This window comes from Dendropsophus ebraccatus, chromosome 1 (assembly GCF_027789765.1).
Source record: "Dendropsophus ebraccatus isolate aDenEbr1 chromosome 1, aDenEbr1.pat, whole genome shotgun sequence".
In the NCBI taxonomy this organism is placed as follows: Eukaryota; Metazoa; Chordata; class Amphibia; order Anura; family Hylidae; genus Dendropsophus; species Dendropsophus ebraccatus.
The window spans coordinates 25,183,007-25,199,642 of NC_091454.1; the positions used below are offsets into that span (position 1 = coordinate 25,183,007).

At 45.5% G+C, this 16,636-nt stretch overlaps 1 long non-coding RNA gene across 1 annotated transcript in view; it reads left to right on the forward strand.

Moving 5' to 3' along the window:
* The window catches only part of LOC138790499 (uncharacterized), a 44,065-nt gene that overhangs the window by 4,122 nt on the left and 23,307 nt on the right, over positions 1–16,636 (forward strand). The gene's annotated exons all lie outside the window — the stretch shown is intronic.

Genomic DNA, 16,636 nt, shown 5'->3' on the forward strand with positions numbered 1-16,636 from the left:
AGGTTTGCATGCAATCAGTAAAAATCTACATATGATAAAAACAGGAATGCCGGCCTGTATAATAAGTATGTACTGTACCTCGGAGATATTTAACCCATGGATAGTAAGTCACAAAGGGTTATTGAGACAAAATACAAGTACGCGGCTTTCTTAAGAAGACGCCATCTCCCCAGGACCATATTGCACAGTCTGGTGGTAGAACTTGCTGGTAATTAGGTGGTTGGTCAAGGACAATAAGGTGATAGCTATAGACACTGGCGTAGTAGTCGCTGAGCAGCACTGGGTTAAAGTATGTGTTTGATGTGTATGTATTAAATGCTTGTATGGTTGTAAAAGCGACGTTTGAAGACTGGTGTTCAAACTAGTTCAGTCGATGCTTGAGGGCATGAATGATGGAGACCTGCAGAGAGCAAGTACCTGTAATACACTCTATATCATGCAGAGAGAGACTAGGAAGATAAGCTATGTGGCAAAGATGGCAGCTGCAGTGGCGTAGCTACCATAGAGGCAAGGTAGGCAGCTGCTATGGGGCCCGTGGGGGAGGGGGGCCCAGGGATGCACAGGGAAAATAAGAGCTGTCTTGTGTCTTTCTGCTTAACCCCCTTATGTACTGCAGTGTATAGGTGACCCAGTGTTTACTTACATGCTGCAACACAAAAAAAGGCTTAATAGGCAGAGGACAAGAAGATCCCTGCTTCACTGCTCTGATAACCCCTGACCTCTGTTCTACAGCTGCTGCAATCAAGTAGGAAAATGTGCAGAGCTCTACCCAAAGGTCAGGGGTTATCAGTACAGGAGCAGTGAAACAGAGATCTTCTTGTCTTCCTTTTTAACCTTTTTTTTGTGTAGCAGCACGTAAGAGAACATTGGGTCACTCACACACTGCAGTACATGAGGGGTTAACCAGAAGGTAGTCTGCTCCTGCTCCTACAGTATGTATTTAACCATGATGGCTCCTAATTGGCTTATAGTTTAAATACAGTGGACTGACAGAACATGCAGCCATTGGCTTTCTGCTCTGCCAGTAACTTTCGTAGCTGCAGGCAGGATTCTGCCTCTGGTCACAAGAGAATTAATTTTCTGGCCACATTATGTGTGTGTGTGTGTGTGTGTGTGTGTGTTGTGCAAAGGGAAGGGGGGCGGGGGGCCCCTTACAGTTTTTTGCTATGGGGACCCATGAATCCTAGCTACACCTCTGGGCAGCTGCCTAAAGGCGCCCACACATGTGGTGATGTGAAAGGGTGGATGTTCTTGCAGTTACCTATCCACTCAACATATTGTAAGTATTGATCGCATGATCAGACCTGTTCTCGTGACCATGAGAATTATATAACGTATCACTAGGCTGGAGCGGACCTATAAAACTCTTCAGATTCAGCAACATTCTCCAAACCCGAACGATTGACATTTGATTCCTTGTGGCTGCAGAAGTTGGATGCGGCCCTAGGGCTGCCAGGAAAACATGGATACAGCCTAGGGCATGGGTCTCCAAACTGCAGCCCTTCAGCTGTTGCAATACTACATTTCCCATCATGCCTGGACAGCCAAATCCAGAGCTTAAGCTGTCCAGGCATGATGGGAATTGTGGTTTTGCAACAGCTGGAGGGCCGCAGTTTGGAGACCCATGGTCTAGGCTGTCATCACTAGATTGGAAGTACCTGGTCCGAATAAATAGAGTGAGTTAAATATACAATGGACTCTCATGTCTCAGTCATCAGATATTTATCACCTAACCTGTGGATAGGGAATAAGTTGAAATCCTGGGCTAACCCCTTTAAAACTTTATTCACATGACACGCGGTGACCCCTTCGCCCAATATATGCCAAAAGTGTCAGGCGTCGTGCACCATTTTTCTACCTGTATTGCTATTCAAAGGGAAACTCCGACAAAATGGGGGAGATTTATCAAACATGGTGTAAAGTGAAACTGGCTCAGTTGCCCCTAGCAACCAATCAGATTCCACCTTTCATTTTCCAAAGAGTCTGTGAGGAATGAAAGGTGGAATCTGATTGGTTGCTAGGGGCAACTGAGCCAGTTTCACTTTACACCATGTTTGATAAATCTCAAAGTTTTTACTTTCAAATCAACTGCAGTTACCTATGGGTGTGCTGCTACCTGTGCACCATCTCTAGCCAAGTGTTAAAGGGGTTATCCAGCGCTACAAAAACATGGCCACTTTTCCCCCTACTGTTGTCTCCAGTTCAGGTGCGGTTTCCAATTAAGCTCCATTTACTTCAATGAAACTGAGTTTCAAAACCCCACCCATACTGGAGACAACAGTAGGGGGAAAGGGGCCATGTTTTTGTAGCGCTGGATAACCCCTTTAAAGGGGTTATCCAGTGCTACAAAAACATGGCCACTTTATATCAGAGACAACACGACTCTTGTCTCCAGTTCAGGTGCAGTTTACAATTAAGCTCCATTCACTTCAATGGAACTGAGCAGCAAAACCCCGCCCAAGCTGGAGACAAGAGTGGTGCTGTCTCTGGAAGAAAGTGGCCATGTTTTTGTAGCACTGGATAACCCGTTAAAGTAGCTATAGGGTCTGCTCAGGGGATCAATGGGTATAAATGATCCATTATGTAGAAAATAGTGGTCATCTTATGCACCCCTATAGCTGATAGAGACAACCAGTAGCTCCCAGTACTTACCCCCCAGTCCATGCATTGTGCAGCAGTGTACACAGCCCATCCATATAAACCATACAATGAGGTGATAGCTCTATTTGCTGATGGAAAATGTTGACGTTGAGGACGCCCTAAAGCGTAATGTACTAGTTGAAAATGTCACATATTTCAAGAATGACAGCAATGAATATGTTTTACTGCTGCGGTAAAGAATGCTTGACAGCACAAACACACTGGGAGACATGGAGCTAGTAACCTAAGGGGAAGGCACACGAGCGGCCGGCCGCCTACCAGTGACACCATCTTCCCCATGGTGGCCAATGGCTTCTCCCTCCATGTAGGCCTCCTTCCTGGAACTGATGATTTTACCACAGTGCACAATAGACTATCACATCTATACAATATACAATGACCTCCTCAGGATATACTAGAAGAACCTGCTGTTGTATTAGACAGAATAGGGCTGGGTAATGGGGTGAGGGGTCATCCACAGCTACTAGTTTGAGTGTCGGTATAAGATCTAATTTAAAGGGGAAGTCTAGTCAAAGCGATGTCATAGAAACGCATCAGAAGATTGTTGACGCCTGTGATCTCACACCCCTGACTGACCGTTCATATCCATGTCAGTAAGTGACAGCTGTCAGCTTTCCAGGAACAGAAATCTCTGAGCGGTGCCAAAGGGCTTTAACTTCTTAAGCACCAAACCTTTTTTTTCACACATTCCATCAGTCAGAGCTTTTTATACTATTTTTAGCTCCATTTAACTATTTCAAGCCTTGTTTAGTTCATATATATTGTTTACTATAGGAAATGCAAAAAAAAAGCTATTCTGCCATTGTTTTTTTCATGTTGTTAATGGAAATTTAGGGGGAACTCCGGCAAAAAAATTTTATCTTTCAAATTAGCTGGTGTCAAAAAGTTATATAGCTTTGTAATTCACAAAAAAAAACAATTAAGTCTTCCAGTACTTATCAGCTGCTGTATGTCCTGCGGGAAGTGGTGTATTAGTTCAAGTCTCTGTTCATTTCAGGAACTGTTCAGAGCAGGAGGTGTTTTCTATGAGAATTTGCTGAAGCTTTGGACAGTTCCTGACTTGGATTGAAGTGGCAGCAGAGAGCACTGTGTCAGACTGGAAAAAATACACCACTTCCTGCAGAACATAAAGCAGCTGATAAGTATGGGAAGACTTGACATTTTTAAATAGAAGTAAATGACACATATTTATAACTTTCTGAAACCAATAAACTTTAAAGAAATTTTATTTTGCTGGAGTACCCCTTTAATAGAAGGAAAAAATCTATTTTATGGGTTGGGATAATGAAAACCATGTATTTACTTTTAAAGCTCATAGGTTTATACCCAAAAGCTGCATAGAAAAAAATGCATCCATAGGATGTTAAAATAATACAGACTGTGCCTAGTTAAACTATCCTTTAAAGTCTAAATAATACCGTCATATAGCAAAAAAATACCATATAGTACCCACATATCACTGCTATTGAGTATCCAAATAAAATTTTCAAGTGCCAAGCTAATATCAACATAAAATGCCTGCTAATAATACAGAAAATATAGACCACATAATACTGCCACATAGGGTTAAAATAATACTGCCATATACAGCTACATAACTCCACCATATAGTAACCAAGTAATATACAGCTTCCATACATTATTCCCTTTAAGGGAAAGCATAATGCTGCCATATAGTTCTCATCTAATACTAAAACTCAGTCCCGGGGGTCTACATACACGCTGTATGGGTTAATTTTAGGGTAGTAAAATGGTTGAAGGCGACAGGATCTGTCAGCAGAATAAGAGATGAGTAAGCTGGCATAGTGTGCTGACAGGCCCCTCCTCCATTTATAAAAAAATTTTTGTTCCATAACTTCTCCTATACATAACTAGAGGGTCACCAAACCTTCATTATACAACCAGATAATCCACCCCCCCCCCCCTTAACCCTTTAAGGACAGAGCAAATTTCGATTTTTGCGTTTTCGGTTTTTCCTCCTTGTGCATAAAAGGCCATAGCACTTGCATTTTTCCACCTAGAAACCCACATGAGCCCTTATTTTTTGCGTCACTAATTGTACTTTGCAATGACAGGCTGAATTTTTGCATAAAGTACACTGCGAAACCAGAAAAAAATTCAAAGTGTGGTGAAATTGAAAAAAAAAACGCATTTTGTTTATTTGGGGGAAATGTGTTTTTACGCCATTCGCCCTGGGGTAAAACTGACTTGTTATATATGTTCCTCAAGTCGTTACGATTAAAACGATATGTAACATGTATAACTTATATTGTATCTGATGGCCTGTAAAAAATTTAAACCATTGTCAACAAATATACAACACTTAAAACCGCTCCATTCCCAGGGTTATAGCACTTTTATCCTTTGGTCTATGGGGCTGTGTCAGGTGTCATTTTTTGCGCCATGACATGTTCTTTCTATCGGTACCATGATTGCGCATATACGACTTTTTGATCGCTTTTTATTACAATTTTTCTGGATTTGATGCGACCAAAAATGCGCAATTTTGCACTTTGGGATTTTTTTGCGCTGACGCCATTTACCGTGCAAGATCAGGAATGTGATTAAATAATAGTTCGGGCGATTACGCATGCGGCGATAGCAAACATGTTTATTTATTTATTTATTTACTTTTATTTATAACCTGGGAAAAGGGGGGTGATTCAGACTTTTATTAGGGGAGGGGGATTTTTACTAATAATGACATTTTTTTTTTTACTTTTACACTTATACTAGAAGCCCCCCTGGGGGACTTCTAGTATAAGTGCTTTGATTTCTCATTGAGATCTCTGCAGCATAGATATGCTGCAGAGATCCATGAGATAGGCACTCGTTTACTTCCGGCTGCTGCAGCCGGAAGTAAATGAGTGCCGAGCCGGGGACGGCGCCATCTTGGAGCGGTCCCCGGCCGGCTTCATTTACGGAGATCGCTCCTCCGGGATAACATCCCGGAGGAGCGATCTCCCCACTAGACACCAGGGATGACGCTGCGTCCGGTAATCGGATGCAGCTGTCAACTTTGACAGCTGCATCCGATTACTGTATTAGCGGGCACGGCGATCGGACCGTGCCCGCTAATACCTGCAGTCCCGGGCTACACGCGGCACCCGGGACCGGCGCGGTTCAGAGCGGGGCCGCCGCGCGGCCCCACTCTGAACTCCCTTACCGGCATCAGGGCGTAAATTTACGCCCGATGTCGTTAAGGGGTTAAAGGAGTTGTCCATCGAATGAATATTCCTTTCAAATCAACTGGTGTCAGAAAGTTATATAGATTTGTAATTTACTTCTATTTAAAAATCTCAAGTCTTCACATACTTATCAGCTGCTGTTTGTCCTGCAGGAAGTGTTGTTTTATTTACATTCAGAAACAGTGCTCTCTGCTACCACCTCTGTCCATGACAGGAACTGTCCAGAGCAGTAGGAAATCCCCATAGACAACCTCTCCTGCTCTGGACAGTTCCTGACATAGACAGAGGTGGCAGCAGAGAGCACTGTGTAAAGAATACACCACTTCCTGCAGGACACACAGCAGCTGATAAGTATGGGAAGACTTGAGATTTTTAAATAGAAGTAAATAAAAAAATCTATATAACTTTCTGACACCAGTTGATTTGAAAGAAAACTTTTTTTGCTGGACAACCCCTTTAACACTGGCCGTCCCATGTGCAGGAACCTAAAGCAATGTATTTCATTGATGATAGTTCTGTCAAGTTGCATAACTAGAAGCTTTTGGATCCTATGACCTTTCAGGGCTTCAGGCCGGGCCTAGAGACTTTGTGGCTGTCACATTACAAAAACAACTAGATCAGGGGGAACCATTATCATTGCACAAATCATTAGCGCACCCCTGAATAAAGATTTCAAGGACTTTCCCCCCAGAAACAGCACCTCTCTTGTCCATAGGCAGGTACTGGTACTGCAGTACTCCGGAGAATTAAATTTTTTTTTTTTTTTTTTTCAAATCAACAGGTGCAAGATAGTTATACAGATTTGTAAATTACTTCTATCAGCTGCTGCATGTCCTGCAGGAAGTGGTGTATTCTTTCTAGTTTGCCATGGTGCTCTCTCCAGCCACCTCTGTCCGTGTTAGAACAGTCCAGAGCAGTAGCAAATCCCCATAGAAACTTCCCCGTCTCTGGACAGTTCCTGACATGGACAGAGGTGGCTGGAGAGAGCACCATGGCAAACTAGAAAGAATACACCACTTCCAGCAGCTGATAAGTACTTAAAGACTTTTTTTTTTTTTACTTTAAGTAATTTACAAATCTGTATAACTTTCTGACACCAGTTGATAAAATTTTTGCCCCTGGAATATCCCTTTAAGCTGAAATTGCAGCGCAATACCAGACACAACCAATCGATATGAGTGGCGCTGTTTCTACAAAATAAAAACCTACTATATTTTCTAGGTCATTTAGTCATTCGATAATATAATTCCAATAACTTGACTAAGATTTCTGCTCACTGCTGGTTAATAAAGACAATGGGGGAGATTTATCAAACATGGTGTAAAGTGAAACTGGCTCAGTTGCCCCTAGCAACCAATCAGATTCCACCTTTCATTTTCCAAAGAGTCTGTGAGGAATGAGAAGTGGAATCTGATTGGTTGCTAGGGGCAACTGGGCCAGTTTCACTTTACACCATGTTTGATAAATCTCCCCCAATATCCTCTACTTTCATACAGTGCAGATTTGTGTAGAAACGCTACCGGCAAAGACTGAGGAGTCAGGGCTGTGGAGGAATGGGTCCTAATGGTGCGACTGGGGACTGTCTTTCAGATCTAAATGTTTCCATTTATTCAAAGCAAGAAGAGATTTTGAATTGAAGCACAAAGTTTAGTAGAAAATTTAATTAAATTTTTTTTCTTTTATATATGTACAATGGTTATCTATACATTTTAGATGATACTATAGGAATCAAGGTAAAGTTTTTCATATAATATTTTTGGCATGGTCTATTATTCATTTCCAAAAACCGCCAGCAGAGGGCGCTGACAGATCTAACAATACGTTTGTCAGCCTGATGGATAACACAGAAGACCAATTCCAACCTTCAAAACGTCTATGAGCCTCACACAGGGAATAATGGTGAAAAATAAAAGTGTAAAATAAAAGAGTGTTTTTGCCAATAAAAGTCAATGATTACTGTGATTTATCTAAACCAAACAGAAAATTAGGATCCAGACTTTTAGTGTTTGTTGTGGGGAACATTGGCGGACTTTATTCTTCTCAGGAAAACAGAGAGTGGGCAGCGCAGTAACCCCCCTCCCCCTCCTGCAGTGGGGGGCGCTGTTTGGTCCCTGTACTCAAAGAAACCCCTGCCTTATAAAGCTGATGGCCTATCATCGGCAGCCTCTTCCAACAGCTGATCAACGAGGATGCTGGGATTTAGAGAAATATTTTGTAGGAAGAACAACAACTCCCATCAGTTCCTGAAGGTCTATAGCTGTCAGGTCGTGCTGGGAGGTGTATTTTACAATCTATGGGGTTGGGTGTTACATTTGTTTAGTCATGTAAAATGAATACCCCAGAACACCTAACCCCATAGATTGGGAACTACAACTCCCATCATGCCCTGACAGCTATAGACCTTCAGGAACTGATGGGAATTATAGTTCTCCCTACAAAATATATTTTTTAAATGTTAAATGGAGAACTACAACTCCCAGCAATTCCTGAAGGTTTATAGTGCTCAGGGCATGCTGGGAGGTGTAGTTCACAACTCCATATTTTCTGTTATTTTTAAATTCTAAGGCACCGGATTCCCCACTTCACTTTATTAATATGATCATTTTATTTTTAAACTTTAAACATTTGCTACCGAGTGCGGCACTCCCTGCTCCTCATGAACTGGTACTGTTATTGGGGCATAGTGCAGCGCTCCTACCAAATAATGTTCTACTGAATACAAAAATCCTCATACAGTGACTCACAGGTGACATCTTCTTTGATCTGAGAAGTCACTTTCCTTTTCCTCTTCATCAGGCCCAGACCTCCATGATGATTTCTTGCAGCCACAATTAGTCTCTTCACAACCTGCCAGACAAACATCTCAGGCTCCGCACTTTTCTAGAAACTTTCTACCCCTTCTCCCTCCTGTAGGCTCCCATACAGTAGTAATTCTGCTGTTTGATTCAGTAAAACCAGTAGGTATGTGGGTTGCCCCTGAATGTAGGATCCCCTGCTGATCCCCATATAGTAATAATGCCCCCTGCTGTTCCCCCATATAGTAATAATGCCCCCTGCTGTTCCCCCATATAGTAATAATGCCCCCTGCTGTGCCCCCACATAGTAATAGCCCCCTGTACACTCCCCCAGTAGTATATAGCCTCCCTGTTGCTCCCCCAGTAGTATATAGCCCCCCGTGTGCTCCCCCAGTAGAATATTGCACCCCCTAGTAGTATATAGCCCCCCTGTGCGGTCCCCCAGTAGTATATAGCCCCCCTGTGTGCTCCCCCAGTAGTATATAGCCCCCCTGTGCGCTCCCCCAGTAGTATATAGACCCCGCTTTGTGCTCCCCAGTAGTATATAGACCCCCGCTGTGTGCTCCCCCTCCCATATAGACCCCCTGTTGCTCCCCCAGTAGTATATAGCCCCACTGTGCTCCCCAGTAGTATATAGCGCCCCTGTGCTCCCGCCCCTATATAGCATATAACATAAAAAAAACAAACACTTTTACTCACCTGGATCAGGGCGTCTCCTTTTCTCTTCGCTCTTGTGGTCACACTGCAGCGGTCACAAGAGGCCGTTCTCCCCTGTCTTGGCGTCGGTGCTCCAGTGACGTCACTCGAGTGCCTAAACCAGAGACAGGACAGAGCGGCCTCTTGTGACCGCTACGGCCACAAGAGTGACCGATAGGGAGGGAGCCAATGGCTCCCTCTCTGTCAGTGCTGCTGCATGGTAACTATGAGCGCTCGTTACAAAAGCTCATAGTTACAGTGCAGAAGGTGCCAAAATCACATGGGGTTTGGGCGGCTATTGAGGGCCTGACTCCACCATACTGTTATTGGTGGCCAATCCGAAGGATAGGCCATTCTCTTCAATAGAAGTGAGCTGCAATACCACACACAAAGTGAGGACAAGAGTGGTGCTATTTCTGGAAGAAATTGGACATGTTTTTCCAATTCTGGTTAATCCCTTTAAAAAAAAAAATAGAATGCTGACGCTGGTCTGATGATGCCTGATGACGTCTGATGACGGTCCCTGCAGGTAAGTGCTTTCTGCCCTAGGTGCTTATCAATAAATGGCTGAGCGGGCATTTACATGTGTCACCAAAAAATGGTTAGTGAGGACTCGGGACAGCAGCTGCGCTGGATCAGCCGGGCAGATATACCTTATTTTTATGACACCCTAAACCCTTTAAAATGTTTCTTCTTCCTCTTTTCAATCCCTTTAAAGGGGTTATCCAGTGCTACAAAAACATGGCCACTTTCCCCCTACTGTTGTCTCCAGTTTGGGTGTGGTTTTGAAACTCAGTTCTATTGAAGTAAATGGAGCTTAATTGCAAACCGCACCTGAACTGGAGACAACAGTAGGGGGAAAAGTGGCCATGTCTTTGTAGCGCTGGATAACCCCTTTAAGCAGACTGCTTCTCATCTCTCTCTCTCTCTATACCCTTGAACATATGACATATGGGACTCTGCATTATTTCCCGGACTCTGCTCATTCCTCTGCTGCCGTGATACTGGGTCATCCAGGAAACTTTGTCAGTTTCTTTACTGTTCACTGTCAGGTATCAACCGGACCACACTAAATGGTCAAATAACTTGGCTCCAATGTAACTTCTATACCTGGGCCCCCAACTAATCCATGTTATTTATATTATTCATCTCCTCCTAGGAACAAAGGGATTTTCTGAGTCACCTAAAGAATCCAAGTGCAAACACATTATATACACTGCATCTGTTTGTACACCAATGGGACAGCACTAGTATCGGGTAATGTGACACTTATGGGTCCTGACAGGCATCACTGGATCCTAATCACTTTCTCCGCTAATGTGCAGGGTAATATGCAGTGTCCCAGAGTGGGTGTAACCCTACTGTTCCTAGCACACTTGTCGTCAGTTATTATGTATGTCTATGCTCTGGGCTGTTTCCTATGTACTTTGCACAGTTGAAGGGAGTGTAAAAGGTTAACATTGTAATTATGCTATGTTATGCTTGCCACATTGTTATCCAATCCTTGAGCTGAGTACTTTACACAGTTCCACCTATCACACTAAGGTGTAGTCTGTTCCAGAAGATTCCCCACCAATGGAAGATTTTTCCTGTCCACTCCTATAAAGCTCCTTAAGGGTCCTTAAGTGGGGGGTTCAATCCAGCAGTTCTAGTCAGTTTTTATGTCAGAGAGAGTGTGTATAACCTGTTCCTGCTAAAGTTTACTCCAGGGCCTGGCCTGGAGGCCAGGTCCCGTGCCAGGAACTCTATGTCTGATCCAGTTTTTCTCCTAAAGTGTTCCAGTAATATGATGCAGTGATAAACCCAAGGGTGGGGTAACTACCATCCAGGGATAAACCTTGCCTATGTCTGGAGTGACTATTCTTCGTGTACAAGTCAGGACATGCCAATACCTAGAGGTTCGACTGCAGTGGAGTAAAGTGCAGTAAAGCTGAAGTACTCCATTGACTCTATTATCTGCTCAGTCATCTCTGGAAATCTTGAGTCACTAGCTACAACCAGTTGTGCAACTGGCACTGTGCCTGGCACCCTGTGATCTTTTGGGGCAAGAGGTGGTATTATCCAAACCTTAAGCAGGGAAATCTTCTATTAAGTATTGCACAGTTAAGTCACCTTGACACAGTTCTGCTACTTCCCCTTAGTAGCCCCTTAGTCTTCCCACATGTTTAGTCCTACAACTACAAGCCTAACTTAATTTAACTCACAAGTCAAGTCCGAGTCCATAAAATATATATACCTATAGACCTAAACAGAGCTCAAGTGATCTGTCCACTGTGTGAAGGATTATATTTGTTATTCCACCTTATCTAAAATATATATATATATATATATATATATATATATATATATATATATATATATTTAAATGGACTCCAAAGTCTGTTCTACTCCAAAGTCGTGTGTCAGTGTATCCGGGGTTGGGCATACCACTCCGGGCCACTGTGACAAGTGCCTAGTTGTTACCCCAAACACCTAGCCCCTAGCTAACACCTGGCGCCCCTGGGTCACTGCAGATAGTTGTCAGCTGATCAGTTGATTGACCAGCAGCTATCTCCACTATTCACACTATACAGATAAATGTTCAGCTTAGGCAGCGGTCATGTGCTCTGAATGAGGAGACAAGGGGAGGCTACTACTGAACCCAAAAACAAGAGTCAGTCATCGTCTGTCAGTAAGAGTCAGTAGGGTATCATACACATCAGGAGGGCATCTCACACACATCAGAAGGGTATCATAGGGCATCACACACACCAGGAGGCCATCATACACATCAGGAGGGCATCACACACATCAGGGGGTTATCATAAGTCATCACACACATCAGGAGAGCATCACACACATCAGGGGGTATCATACACATCAGGAAGGTATCACACACATCAGGAGGGCATCACACACATGAGGGGGTTATCATAGGTCATCACACACATCAGGAGAGCATCACACACATCAGGGGGTACATACACATCAGGAAGGCATCACACACATCAGGAGGGCATCACACACATCAGAAGGTTATCATAGGTCATCACACACATCAGGAGGGCATCACACACATCAGGAGGGCATCACACACATCAGAAGGTTATCATAGGTCATCACACACATCAGGAGAGCATCACACACATCAGGGGATATCATACACATCAGGAAGGTATCACACACATCAGTAGGGTATCACACACATCAGGAGGTATCATACACATCAGGGGGTATCACACACATCAGGGTATCACACACATCAGGAGGGCATCTCACACATCAGGGGGTATCATACACATCAGAAAGGTATCACACACATCAGGAGGGCATCATACATCAGGAGGGTATAACACATTAGGAGGGCATCTCACACATCAGGAGGGTATCATATACATCAGAAGGGGCATCACACACATTAGGAGGGTATCATGGGCATCACACACATAAGGAAGCCATGTCACACATCAGGAGGGTATCACACATCAGGAGGGCATCTCACACATAAGGAAGGCATCTCACACATCAGGAGGGTATCTCACACATAAGGAAGGCATGTCAGACATTAGGAGGGCATCTCACACATAAGGAAGGCATCTCACACATCAGGAGGGCATCTCACACATAAGGAAGGCATGTCAGACATTAGGAGGGCATCTCACACATAAGGAAGGCATCTCACACATCAGGAGGGCATCTCACACATAAGGAAGGCATGTCAGACATTAGGAGGGCATCTCACACATAAGGAAGCCATGTCACACATCGGGGGGCATCTCACACATAAGGAAGGCATGTCAGACATTAGGAGGGCATCTCACACATAAGGAAGGCATGTCAGACTGCATTGACCTCCATGACCTTGACCCCTTAGCACATACCCACCGCCGCCAGGAAATAACAACACAAGACAACTTCTTCCTTTGCTGGGTGGAGATCGGCCACAGCTTTTATTAACTTTTCTCAACTCTTTTATCGTAAACCGGCACTCTCCAGTGCCAACTCAAACCGGTCCAAAACAGCCGTGGTATGCCACCGGCGGACTCCCGCCGTACATGTCTGGCTGTTCCCCAAACCATCAACAGAATATTCAGGCCAAGCTGTGACTTAGATAAAACCTGCAGACAAATAGAGGTGAAAGAAATCTCCATCTGTATATCAATCTCTTCAATTTTTTTTTTTTTTAAATATAACAAAAAAGGGGAGAGAGGGAGGGAAAATCGCTAAGTGGTGCAGTGACAGTAAAACCGCCCCCCAAGCCCATATATACAGGTACCCGCCTCCTTTGCCAAACATCGCTCCCATAGGGTCAAAAGACCGCGAAGGCCCGGGATTGGATATATGCTAATTAGAGATGAGGAAAGGAGGAGGGGGGAGAGGAGGAGAGAGGAAACCTTTGGCAGAGAACTTAACCCTTTCCTGGCGGCCATCAGCATGCAGCATGTAACCATGGAGAATGGCACATGCAGTCCGCCTGCGCCCTTCCTAATCAGTCGGGCACCACACAGACTGCATTGACCTCCATGACCTTGACCCCTTAGCACATACCCACCGCCGCCAGGAAATAACAACACAAGACAACTTCTTCCTTTGCTGGGTGGAGATCGGCCACAGCTTTTATTAACTTTTCTCAACTCTTTTATCGTAAACCGGCACTCTCCAGTGCCAACTTAAACCGGTCCAAAACAGCCGTGGTATGCCACCGGCGGACTCCCGCCGTACATGTCTGGCTGTTCCCCAAACCATCAACAGAATATTCAGGCCAAGAAGGAGCCCTGTGACCCCTACACAGGGCTACGACCTCCACCCAACAGGAAGAGTGCTTGCTCGATCCAGTCCTGTAAACCGGACAAGAAAATGTCATGCCCAATCTCACTTAGGTGAACTCCATCAGAGGACATTAAACCACGGTTATCACCCTCCAGTTGGTGATGTCAAACCACGACACCAGAACGGGCTCGCACAAACCGTGACATTCTCGCATTGAGAGTCTGCCTGGAACGCTCAATCGCCAGAGGGTCCCTTGCATACTGCCACACCACCCGAGGAACGACCTCCGACCACACCAAGACAAATTCCGAAAACAACGGACCAAAACGCAGGATGTCAGCACGCATAAGTGCCATGAGCTCATTGATCTTGGCGTGACAGAGGTCGTTCCCACCAGCATGTACCACTAAAATGACCGGGCCAGAGGTAACCCCGGCAATGGACATGACCTCCGGGAGAACCTGAGGCCAACGCAGCCCCCGGATGCCCCTCCAGAAAACTTAGATGTGACGAAAACCCAGACTCCTGCCACCAGGACGAATCTCGGCACGCTGGCCAGCCCGGAAGATATAGGAGTGACCGAGAATCCACACGGTCGGGGGAACCACGTCTAAAAGGAAAAAGACAGTGATGTTACAAAAGCAAATCCGGCCTAACATAGCAAGCGTAGCACGCCGAGCGCCAGCGACCAATCCGCATAACCGCCGACTCGGGCAAACCCGCTCTCGCCGCCTCCGTCGCCGCCCCGATGCGGAAGGAGTGCGTACCATACTCCCTCGGGGACAAACCCAATGCAATCAACAGCTTGCGCAACTTATATCTAAATTGAAAAACCGTAAGCGGCGTGCCATCCTGATGGACCAAAAAACGTTCGGAACTGACCCGTATGTTGTTATAATCATTGACTAAGCGCACCGGGCAGACCACGCCATCAACCGACCATAGCGGCAGACACGCACCCCGACCATACTGATCTGTCTTCGACCGCCTAATTTTAACCCGAACCGTCCCTTCGCCGACCATCACATCATCGCCGCGCAAACCCCCTGGTTTAAGCTTAGAAGGAGGCAAGAGCTCGCCTATCCGTAGCGCGCCAAAAAAGGCGAGGCCGAAAGCCACAGCAAACAGAGCACTCTCATAAGGAGAACTGCTCGCCGCCGGTAAATCTTGGATCATACGAACAAGTAACTGATACGAAATCGGACGCCGCTGATCCACCTTCACCTTTTCCTTTTTCCACCCCTTCAAGGCTTGTCTAATCAGGAAAGCCCTGGTGACGTCCCCCCAACCCAACAGCTTAAAGTAAAATGACACCCCAGAAAGCTTACGCTGCGCAACACAACCAGACGCCCCAGACGCCCTGATAGCCATCAAAAACTCAACCGTGATCTCCAACCTTACAGACTCGTCACCAGCCGCATCTCGTCCCCGGGCCAACGAGCACCACTCCTCCCACGCCTTACCATGTAATCTCCAGGTCGCAGGCGTCACTGAAGCGGCAATCATCTCCATCATCCGAGGTCCACGAGATTCCAAAGGTTCTCCGGGCAAGGGCAGCCCGACTCCTTGGCCCCAGGCAGGAGCTCTCTGAAATCCTGCCAATTAAAACGGGACAACGAATCAGCAATGGAGTTCTGCACGCCTGGTACATGACGAGACCGGAAGTAAATATTGTAATCTAAGCAACGCAGAACTAAGTGCCTCAAAAGATTAATAACCGGAGGAGAGGAGGAGGACAGGCTATTAATGCAGCGGACCATCCCCAAATTGTCAGACCAGAAACATATGTGTTTATTGGCGAGGCGGGGGCCCCAGATCTCGACAGCCACCACAATAGGGAAAAGCTCCAGCAAGGTGAGGTTTCTGCAGAAACCCAACTCGCACCACTCCACCGGCCATGCCTCTGCGCACCATTCATCACCTAGGATAGCCCCGAAACCAGCAGAACCCGCCGCATCAGTAAAGAGGGCCAACTCGTCATTGGTCACCCTAGTACCCATTAAGCAGGTGCGGCCATTATATGAGCCAAGGAATTCCTTCCAGACCCTGAGGTCCGCCTTCAAAATGCCGGTAATGCGGATGCGATGCTCGGGGAGACGAATGCCCTTGGTGGCCAATGACAGCCGTCTACAAAAAATACGCCCCATCGGCATGACGCGGCAGGCGAAAACAAGAAGGCCCAACAAAGACTGCATCTGCCTAAGGGTGACCTTAGATACGGCCAAAAACCCATCAATCAAATCCTCCAATTTTTTAAATTTATCCAGAGGAAGGCGGAAAACCATGGCCACAGTGTCTATCTCGATACCCAAAAAGGTAAGAACCGTGGCAGGGCCCTCCGTCTTCTCCCCCGATAAAGGGACCCCAAAACGGTGCATGAAAAACTGAAACGTGGACAACAGAAACTGGCAGGACGAATCCTGCGGCGAACCCACAAAAAGGAAGTCGTCCAGGTAATGTATAACAGAACTGGAGCCAGTTTCATAACGCACCACCCACTCCAAGAAGGAGCTGAAAATTTCAAAGAAGTGGCACGAAATGGAACAT